This window comes from Ranitomeya variabilis, chromosome 1, assembly GCF_051348905.1.
Source record: "Ranitomeya variabilis isolate aRanVar5 chromosome 1, aRanVar5.hap1, whole genome shotgun sequence".
In the NCBI taxonomy this organism is placed as follows: domain Eukaryota; kingdom Metazoa; phylum Chordata; class Amphibia; order Anura; family Dendrobatidae; genus Ranitomeya; species Ranitomeya variabilis.
The window spans coordinates 761893926-761905947 of record NC_135232.1 but is presented as its reverse complement, the minus strand read 5'-3'; positions in this window follow the sequence as shown (position 1 = coordinate 761905947).

Below are 12022 nucleotides of genomic sequence, written 5' to 3'. Positions count from 1 at the left end.
AAGTGTGACCAACCTGTCAGTCAGTTTTCCAAGCGATGCTACAGATCGCTTGGAAAACTTTAGCATTCTGCAAGCTAATTACGCTTGCAGAATGCTAAAAAAACGCGAAAAAAACGGAAAAAAAACGCAAAAAAAAAAATGCGGATTTCTTGCAGAAAATTTCCGGTTTTCTTCAGGAAATTTCTGCAAGAAATCCTGAACGTGTGCACATACCCTTACAGTGTAATACTGTCCAAATCTCCGTAGTCATGATAAGGAGACTTTGTGTGCTCATGGTCATACAGGAAGATGGCTTATGGGTCAGTACAATGATAATCACAGCTCCAGTAGCTATAGGGTACATACGATCCAACAGCATAGGAAAACTTAGAGAGAAAAGGATTTGTACAATTCCATGTCAAAAATGTGATCAAGCGCGTCTCTGTTACGTCTCTGGCAAATCCATAAACTTTGTTACCCACAATTAGAATTAATTTGGATCCATTAGAAAGCAGTGTTAATTCCAGGTGTGATGATGAAGGACTGAGTAATTTCATTAGTTCCTGACCAATAGGCTATATTATTTAATTACGGGTCCATCCTTAAGGTGGTTGGAAGATCTGTGTGTAGCCAGCAGGTGCTCTATAACAAAGGTTTGAACAATACTGTAATTGTATCTGTACATAGCATCTTGTAACTCAATTTATTATTAAAAAGAATCTGTATTCAATAGCTAGGTATTTCCTTTTTTAATAAGTAGCCCAATATCATTACTGTCATCGATGCTGCATGTCTTGATCCTGTGACGAAAACTATTCTGAATGTGCCTTTTGCAGAAAAGGGTTATCCTGGCTGTGGAACACAACCTCTACAACCTCCTCCCATACCAAGCAGGCTCTATTTATCCCAACCTTCTGACTTCCAATCTGGGCATTAATCCAAAGAGAGTGAGGTGTTTTCTTTATATATGCACAGACGACTGATGTAAGGAGGAAGACCGCGCTGCAGAGATCCAACCAGCCGACAAATAATGGACGACACTGCTTGTTTACATGTTCCACCACCAATAAAAGCAACATTTGAATCTAATATTGGAAGTAATTAAAAATGGTTTCTGCTTGAAAATATACAGATGGCTTAGCCTCTGTCCAACAAAACCATTCTGCCCACCCAGCGAAGATGTAGTGAAATGTAAGGTAGCTACATGGGCATGCTGTGGTGTTCAAAATAATAGCAGTGTGTTCAAAACATGAGTTAATCACAAAATCTATATACTAGTTTTTATTTCCAGCATTGGGAACATTGCACACTGTTTTCTAATTCAAAACATGAAGAAAAATGTATATAATTTTTAACTACTTTACAGAAAATAACAAAATGAACATTGGGCTGTTCTAAAATATAGCAGTGTCTGCATTTGTCTTTACAAACTCACAATATGTACGTTTTTGTGTGGATTTAGAATCCCTGTGATTCACTAACCTAATATTTAGTTGTATACCCACAGATTTTTAGACCTGCTTCACATCTATGTTGCATAGAGTCCACCAACTTCTGGCTGTTAACTGTTATTCCAGCCCAGGATGCTTGGACTACATCTCATAATTTTTTGGCATTTGTTGGCTTTGCCTCAGAAACTGCATTTTTAATGTCACTCCACAAGTGTTCTATCGGATTAAGGTCCGGGGACTGGGCTGGCCACTCTATAACCTTGATTTTGTTGGACTAGAACCGAGATTTTTCTCACTTACTGGTGTGTCTAGGGTCGTTGTCTTGTTGAAACACCCATTTCAAGGGCATATCCTCTTCAGTGTAAGGCAATATGACCTCTTCATGTATTTTAATATATGCAAACTGGTCCATGATCCCTGGTATGCTGTAAATAGGTCCGGCACCATAGTAGGAGAAACAGGCCCATATCATGATACCATGCTTCACTGTCTTCAGAGTGTACTGTCGCTTGAATGCAGAGTTTGGGGGACGTCTGACAAACTGTCTGCAGCCCTTGGACCCAAAAAGAACAATTTTACTTTCATCAGTTCACAAAATGTTTCTCCATATTCTCTTTAGGCCAGTTGATATGTTCGTTGACAAATTATATCCACTTCAGCACACGTTTTTTTTTGTTTTTGTTTTTTAACACTGAGACTTTGCGAGGACTTCGTGCTAAGAGATTAGCTTCACACAGGCGTCTTCACTGTCACAATACTCACAGGTAACTTGAGACTGTCTTTGATCATCCTGGTGCTGATCATTGGCCGAGCTGTTGCCATTTTGGCTATTCTTCCATCCATTCGAGTGGTAGTCTCCCATTTTCTTCCACATCTCTCTGGTTTGGCTTTCCATTTTAAAGCATTGGAGATCATTTTAACTGAACAACCTATCATTGTCTGCACTTCTTTATAAGTTTTACCCTCTCAAATCAACTTTTTAATCAAAGTACACTGTTCTTCTGAACAAAGTCTCGAAAGACTCAACCTTTGACAGCGGCATTTAACTCGCGTTTACCAGTAACATGCAGGAAATTCCGCCCATCGGTGACCTGTCACGTGATCGCAGGTCACCATTGGGTTGGCATGACAACCAGGTCTCCAGCAGATCGGTGGTCGGCGCTCATAGTAAGCCCTGTTTCACACGTCAGTGGCTCCGGTACGTGTGGTGACAGTTTTCTCACGTACCGGAGACACTGACTCACGTAGACACATTAAAATAAATGTGTGTCTGCACATGTCAGCGTGTTTTCATGGACCGTGTGTCCGTTTGAAAAACACGGAGACATGTCCGTGTTCATGGGAGCGCACGGATCACACGGACCCATTAAAGTCAAAGGGTCTGTGTAAACACGTACCGCACATGGATGCCGTCTGTGTGCCGTGCAGAAGAAAGCGCTACAGTAAGCGCTGTCCCCTGCTTTAGGTACTGAAGCCGGAATTCATTCCTTCTTCCCACCAGCGTTTGCTGGAGAGAAGGAATGAATCAAGGAACTTGATTTTAAAGACAAAAATAATAAAAAAAACATTGATTTTTCATTCCTTCTCTCCAGCGAACGCTGCTGGAGAGAAGGGATGAATGGCGGCTTCAGCACCATGCTGGGGACAGCGCTTACTGTAGCGCTGACTCCTGCACGGTCCGTGTGGTACTCAGTCAGCACACGGGCGGCACACGGCTGCCGCACGTATGCCACACTGATGTGCCATGTGAGCTCACGGACACACGGATAACTCCGGTACCGGAATTATCTGGACGTGTGAGACTGGCCTTAGTGAGCATTTCTGCTACACCCAGGCGATCTGATCATTGCCTGTGTGTTGCAGAGGAGATCAAAGTATTGCAGCTTCTAGTCTGCCATGGAGACTATTGAAGCATGCAAAAAGTAAAAAAAATTTTTTTAAAAAATATTAAAAATCACCCCCCTTTTGCCCCATAAAAAAAAAAAAATCAAATATACACATATTGGGTATCGCTGCATTCAGAATCGCCCGATATATCAATATGAAAAAAAAAAAGAATTAACCTGATCGCTAAATGGCGTGATGAGAAAAAAAATTCAAAAGGTCAGAAATACATTTTTTAGCTGCTGCTGCATTACAATAAAATGCAATAATGGGTGATCAAAAGATCGTATCTACACCAAAATGGTATCACTAAAAATGTCAGCTCGGCACGCAACAAATAAGCCCTCACCCAACCCGAGATCCTGAAAAGTGGATACGCTACAGGTCTCGGAAAATTGTGCTTTTTTTTTTTTTTAACCAAAGTTTGGATTTTTTTTTCACCACCTAAATAAAAAAGAACCTAGACATGTTTGGTATCTGTGAACTCATAGTGACCTGGAGAATGGCAGATCAGTTTTAGCATTTAGTGAACATGATAAAAAAAAACTGTGAAATTGCACTTTTTTTTTTCAATTTCAGCACGCTTGGAATTTTTTTTTCCCATTTTCCAGTAAATGATATATTAAAACCAATGGTGTCGTTCAATAGTACAACTTGTCTGGCAAAATGCAAGCCCTCACATGGCCATTTTGACCGAAAAATAAAAAAGTTATGGCCCTGGGAAGAACGCAAAAATTAAAATACCTCTTGTCATGAAGGGGTTACACAAGGGCCACCAGATTCAAACCTTTTTCTTCACAAAATGATTGACCTCAGTTAGGGTATGTGTCCACGTTCAGGATTGCATCAGGATTTGGTCAGGATTTTTCATCAGTATTTGTAAGCCAAAACCAGGAGTGGAACAATTAGAGGAAAAGTATAATAGAAACATATGCTCCACTTTTGCATTTATCACCCACTCCTGGTTTTGGCTTAAAAATACTGATGAAAAATCCTGACCAAATCCTGATGCAATCCTGAACGTGGACACATACCCTTAGAATCTACTGCACCAACTAGTAAATTGTTTGACATGTGGTAATATAATTTATACCAGAAACAGTGATTAATCTGGTCATATTGGACTACTCTTATTTTGAACACTTCAGTACATGCCTCACCTCGCATTTATTAAGAATAGACAGACCCTCTGTTAATAGAAGGCATTCAGAAGTATAAATGTTTTTGAAGTCATCTCATTCCATTTTCAGACCTGACTGCCGATGTAGTTTTTATAATGGTTTTAAATTCAGAGACCCCTTGAGCATAGAAAGCTTTCTTCATTGTAGCCAAGGGCCATTGGACACTGCAAGAATGCGACATGTTTTGTCCAAGATTAATCCTTTGCTCTCCGAGTGCTACCAACTGAGTAACGTTCCTACCTAAAACATGCTGGAATATTCAAGTTCTAGGAATTCAGGTCTGTCTCATTGATCTGAAAATAACCACACTGTCAGTAGAATGACATGTGCCTGCGCGCACGTCTTTATATAAACTCGAGAAGCGAGCCAGGCGACTGTTCAGTGCTATAAACACTCCTCATCCATGCTGGTTACAAATAATGCTAGATTTGCACACTGTAACCTTGGATTATACATGATTATCAAGACACATAGGTCCGAATTCATCATTTGCGATATTTATAAAATTGCTTTTTTTTGCCATGCAGTATTTGCTGATGTTTGCGCACCAAATTGTTCAAAATGTTACACAAAGTTCATGAACTTGGCACAAAATGAAAAAAAAATATCTTTAATATTTTTGTCTTTATCCATTTTTTTGTGACTTTAAAATGTCTTCAACTTCTACAAAGAAAAAAACTCATTGAGGTCTATTCAAATTTCTTCTAGAGGGAAAAAAATATTCTAGAAGAGTGGAGAAACAATGATGAATCAGGGCTATACTCTAGGACAGTGTTCCCCAACTCCGGTCCTCAAGAGCCAACAAAAGGTCATGTTTTCAGGATTTCCTTAGTATTGCACAGGTGACAGGCAATAATTCCATCACCTGTGCAATACTAAGGAAATCCTGAAAACATGACCTGTTGGTGGCTCTTGAGGACCGGACTTGGGGAACGCTGCTATAGTAGATAGAAGTAGGGCCTTCCTACTTTAGTCAGCTGGTCTAACGGGTGAGAGCTAAAAGAGCCTTCCGGTTACAACCTGCAGGTCTACCGGGTGAGAGAACAATAGTGAAGTATATCGTGGCACAGCTGTGTCGGTGCTCAAGATAGGTTTCCCACACCAGTAAGTATATGATAGATAAATAACTTGGCACTCAACTTGTAATAGATGATGATTTTAGAAAATGAATATTTATTATTTGGATAGCAGTCCAGTTTTAAACGTTTCGGTCAAACATTAGACCTTCTTCAGTAAACCGACTGCTTGTATGATGGCAGGTGTAGACTATCACTAGATGTGGATTGGGTCCTATAATGTAGTTTCGTGCGGACCGGTCAAAGGAGGGAAAATATAACGTGAACGACTAGCGTTCCGAATTTAAGGTAGAGCTCAAAGCTGTAACCAAATATATGTAGCTCGAATGTGAGCAACAAATTGGATATATATACTGGAGTTTCAGGAGCTTGGGTGATATCCACTGTAATGACTTTGAAGCGGCTAGGTCTTGTATATACTGGCCTAAAACGCCAGTGGAATGGTGTAACATCTATTGTTTAGAGCTCTTGAGGAGTCCTCATGGAGTGGGCACACTTGTAAAATCCACTCCGATATAAGAGGGGTAGATGGTGCGCATCAACGCGGTGTCCGCCACTGGTTGAGTCTAATGTTTGACCGAAACGTTTAAAACTGGACTGCTATCCAAGTAATAAATATTCATTTTCTAAAATCATCATCTATTACAAGTTGAGTGCTAAGTTATTTATCTATCATATACCGGGTGAGAGAGCCACACGAGCCTTCATGCTACACCTGGACAGCTCATTCTGACTTTCTGTAGTGTGGCCTGTAGACCAGGTCCAGGCACACAGAGGGCAATTGCAGAAAGGTGAGCTGTCTGGAGAATAAGTTGAAGCCATGGGCAACTTGTTCTGTGTGCAATCAGGGCCCCAAATGAGATGCAAAATAGCTATACAGATCGTAAAAGAGAGAAGAAAAATAAGCAGTGAAGAATGTGGGATCAATACTGAAAAAGGCAAACTTGCCAGAGTGTGGATGTTTGGATGTGCAAAAATGGCACAGACAAGGGAAGTTGTAGAACATCATGGCACCTCCACCAACAGACAACCATCCAAAACAGGACCAAGGAGGGTGACTAGAGTAAGACAGACACAGCGGTATTATCCCTGGAGCCCATTTGACTAGCTATCTGTGTTGAAACAGTTGCCTGACCCTGAAAACCAACCTTTCCCATTTTACAAGAAAAAATAGACTATACAACAGACGTATAAGTGCACCTGGGCAGACCTAGAGAGTTTGTTGAGTGCGAACGGCAGTGACGTACTAGGACGCATAATTAAGACTCCTACAGATGTGACAAAGGACACTAAGCAGACTGGTTTTTCACCTCCTTTGCCTTCAGACTAGGAAACCGGCAACCCCGTGACAAATGAGTACCCAGTTCTTGTCCCCCCAGGACCTGATCCTACTTTGATGATGACCATAACAATGCTGGGGGAAAGAGGCAGAGTTTTTGATGGACACTGGGGCAGCCATGAGTGACTTAAAGGGAACCTGTCACCCTGTTTTTTCAAGATGAGATAAAAATAGCGTTAAATAGGGGCAGAGCTGTGCTTTACATTAGTGTATTTTTTGTGCCTTTATTCCCCACCTATGCTGCCGAAATACCTTTGTAAAGTCACCGTTTTGGGCTGTCACTCACGCTGGTCTGGTCATATGGGCGTGGTGACATCGCCGTTTCTCCCCCAGATCTTGCTCAGCTTTCCGTTGGTGGTGTAGTGGTGTGCGCATGCCCAACAGGCGAATCCACTGCGCAGCTGAAGGAAAAGAGCTCGATCTGTGCTATTCAGCGGTTTATCGGTGGGCGCGGCCATCTTCCTGAGGCCACGCGTGCGCAGATGGTAGTGCTCGGCTTCCCGGGGCTTCAGGAAAATGGCCACCGCGATCTCCATCTGCGCACGCACGGCATCCCGCGGCCATTTTCCTGAAGCCCCGGGAAGCCGAGCACTATCATCTGCGCACGCGCGCGTGGGGAATAAAGGCACAAAAAATACACTAATGTAAAGCACAGCCCTGCCCCTATTTAACGCTATTTTTATCTCATCTTGAAAAAACGGGGTGACAGGTTCCCTTTAATAATCATTGGGAATCTTCTTCTCAGCTACCGCAAAGGGCACTGCACGGTAAATCAGATTTAACACATTTACATAAGGCAGAACAAGACTTTTTGCACTTGCACTGAATCAGTTCTTTGGATCCTGAACCAGTTGGAGCTGGAGTAATCCACATTGGTTGCCAAGTTTCTTAACTCCTGTCTTGTGTCCAGCCAAACAGTTCCAAACTGAGTAGTTGTGAAGCAATTTGTAGAGCCTTTCCAACTCATGTAGAAAAGTAGAAATTCGGCAAATCCAAACAGAGATAGTTTAACCCCTTTCCAACATGTTCCAACATGTTCCATAATAATACGCACATGTCGGATTCCCAGTTTGGTGAGGGCTCCACCTTTCTGGGCACATGACAGCTGATCTATACAGCTGACATGCGCCAGCATGAGCCGTGGGTGAAATCACGGTCCACCCACAGCTGTTAACTAGTTAAATGCCGTTGTCACTCTCTGAAGCGAGTCAATGACTCAAACCATCGGTTACCCCATGATCACGGGTCACCAATGGGCTGGCATAAAACCAGAGGTCTGTAGCAGACTTTTATATTAGTCATTGCCAGATTGGTATGAGCGCTGCCCCATGGTCGGCCCTCATAGCAAGTGAGCATTTCTGCTACACATAGGCGACCTGATCTTCGCCTGTGTGTAGTAGAGGCGATCAAAGTAGTGCAGCTTCTAGTCTCCCATGGAGACTATTGAAGCATGCAAAAAGTTTTTAAAAAGTTTATAAAAAGTGAAAATCACCACCCTTTCAACCCATTCAAAATAAAACAATAAAATACACACATTTGGTATCGCCGAGTTCAGAATCGCCTTGTCAATATAAAAAAAGAATTTTGTGGGTTGCCTCAACTTTGCAATAAAATGCAATATCAGGCGATCAAAACACTATGTACACCAAAACTGTATCAAAAACGTCAGCTTGGCGCACAAAAAAATATGCCCTCACCCAGCCCCAGATCACGAAAATTGGCGCCATTTTTTAACACTTTTTATACCATTTAAATAAAAAAGGACCTATACATGTTTGGTGTGTATCAACTCGTAATGACCTAGACAATCATAATGGCAGGTCAGTTTTAGCATTTAGTGAACATGGTAAAAAACAAAACAAACAAAAAACAACTGTGGAATTGCAAAAACAAAGAAACACGTGATATATACAGTACAGACCAAAAGTTTGGACACACCATCTAATTTAAAGATTTTTCTGTATTTTCATGACTATGATAATTGTAAATTCACACTAAAGGCATCAAAACTATGAATTAACACATGTGGAATTATATACTTAACAAAAAAGTGTGAAACAACTGAAAATATGTCTTAAATTTTAGGTTCTTCAAAGTAGCCACCTTTTGCTTTGATGACTGCTTTGCACACTCTTGGCATTCTCTTGATGAGCTTCAAGAGGTAGTCACCGGAAATGGTTTTCACTTCACAGGTGTGCTCTGTCAGGTTTAATAAGTGGGATTTCTTGCCTTATAAATGGGGTTGGGACCATCAGTTGTGTTGAGCAGAAGTCTGGTGGATACACAGCTGATAGTCCTACTGAATAGACTGTTGGAATTTGTATTATGGCAAGAAAAAAGCAGCTAAGTAAAGAAAAACGAGAGGCCATCATTACTTTTAGAAATGAAGGTCAGTCAGTCCGAAAAATTAGGAAAACTTTGAAAGTGTCCCCAAGTGTAGTTGCAAAAACCATCAAGTGCTACAAAGAAACTGGCTCACATGAGGACCGCCCCAGGAAAGGAAGATCAAGAGTCACCTCTGCTTCTGAGGATAAGTTTATCCGAGTCACCAGCCTCAAAAATCGCAGGTTAACAGCAGCTCAGATTAGAGACCAGGTCAATGCCACACAGAGTTCTAGCAGCAGACACATCTCTTCAACAACTGTTAAGAGGAGACATTGTGCAGCAGGCCTTCATGGTAAAGTAGCTGCTAGGAAACTACTGCTAAGGACAGGCAACAAGCAGAGGAGACTTGTTTGGGCTAAAGAACACAAGGAATGGACATTAGACCAGTGGAAATCTGTGCTTTGGTCTGAGGAGTCCAAATTTGAGATATTTGGTTCCAACCACCATGTCTTTGTGCGACGCAGAAAAGGTGAACAGATGGACTCTACATGCCTGGTTCCCACCGTGAAGCATGGAGGAGGAGGTGTGATGGTGTGGGGGTGCTTTGCTGGTGACTGTTGGGGATTTATTCAAAATTGAAGGCATACTGAACCAGCATGGCTACCAAAGCATCTTGCAGCGGCATGCTATCCATCCGTTGTGCGTTTAGTTGGACCATCATTTATTTTTCAACAGGAGAATGACCTCAAACACACCTCCAGGCTGTGTAAGGGCTATTTGACCAAGAAGGAGAGTGATGGGGTGCTACGCCAGATGACCTGGCCTCCACAGTCACTAGACCTGAACCCAATCTAGATTGTTTGAAGTGAGCTGGACCTCAGAGTGAGGTCAACAAGGGCCAACAAGTGCTAAGCATCTCTGGGAACTCCTTCAAGATTGTTGGAAGACCATTTCCGGTGACTACCTCTTGAAGCTCATGAAGAGAATGCCAAGAGTGTGCAAAGCAGTCATCAAAGCAAAAGGTGGCTACTTTGAAGAACCTAGAATATAAGACATATTTTCAGTTGTTTCACACTTTTTTTGTTAAGTATATAATTCCACATGTGTTAATTCATAGTTTTGATGCCTTCAGTGTGAATGTACAATTTTCATAGTCATGAAACTACAGAAAAATCTTTAAATGAGAAGGTGTGTCCAACCTTTTGGTCTGTACTGTATGTATATACCTATATAGTAAGAATAGGAAGCAGTGTGTATGCATGATCTATAACACTTTCAATAGATATAGAAAAGATCGTTCTGTAGATTCATGCCACATGGATGTTTAGTATTCAAAGTGAGAATCTACGTGTGAGAAGTTGCTTTTGCCAGCTCCCACCTCCATCTGGGCATTTAACTTTTTCCTTTTTTTGGGTTGGAAAGAGTTATATGTAGTGATGAGCGAGTGTACTCGTTGCTCGGGTGACCTCCAAGTATTTATGACTGCTCGGAGATTTAGTTTTCATCGTGGCAGCTGAATGATTTACAGCTACTAGCCAGGCTGAGTACACGTGGGGGTTGCTTGGTTGCTAGTGAATCCCCACATGTAATCAAGCAGGCTAGTAGCTGTAAATCATTCAGCTGCCGTGATGAAAACTAAATCTCCGAGCAGTCATAATTACTCGGAAGTCACCCGAGCGTGCTCGGGAAAACCCGAGAAACGAGTACACTCGCTCATCACTAGTTATGTGGCGAGTTTTTTTCTTTTCCATTTTACCCCACACATGGCCTGTCCGATATGCAACTCTTAGGGCATTTTGAAGTGCATCAAACTTTGGTAGTATGTTGGCCAAATCTCTGTTCTTCTCAGCAAACAGTAAGAGTTTTCACCTCTCACCTTCTTCAAAGCCAGGATGCTTCTCACCACCAAGACATCCTCGGGGTAGACTGAAGAGGGCACATCCACCTTGACAGTCAAATCAGCCATCCACCTGTGAATTAAAGATACCCTCTCTGGATCAATCTTCAAACCGGTGTCCACAAAGATACTTCCCTGAGGCTGATGGGATCCCAGGAGCAGGGGTATGGAACAATAGCCCCATCTGTGTAGTGGTAACGTCTCCGCTTCCTTCCCTTCAGAGACGTCAGAACATGATACGGGTATAGTCTGAATCAATGGTGGACAGGTATTATTCTTGCCTAGAGTAGCTTTTCCTACAGTCCTACAGGCCCTCGACTTAGGAGATTCACAGTCCTTTTAGGATAAGAATGGGTGCAGTATTCCGTGCTACCGGAGCAGTAGTATGGTCCCTTGGCAGGACAGTGTTCCGGCTGCTGCTCAGCCAACCTAACACGTTCATCTTGCAAGATAACAGCTGTCATAAAAGGCTGGGGAACATGCGGTCTCTGGAAGAATTGGGCCAGATGTTACACTTTCCGCTCATGCGACACTTCACTGGTCCACTCCTGGAAACCGAGCATGGAAGATGCAGCAGAAGACTCATGAACTGTCTCATCAAAGACCTTACCGAGGTCCTGCAGATCCAAGGTCACAGGATCCCCTCTCCCCCTGAAAGGGAATGAGACACGCTAGGTCCCTTCACGCTAGGTAGAACATTAGCAATCCCACTTTGACCCTATCAGATGGAAACTGATTGGCCAATAATTCATAATGCTGCGTGCGCTGTTTAAAGGAACCCATGGCACTGTTTAGGATCCCTGACTTAAAGTGAGAGCAGACAGAATGGATTCAGCTGCAGGAGCGTAAGTTACAGGCTGAGCAGTTAAGGCCGCAAATTCTGCAACTTG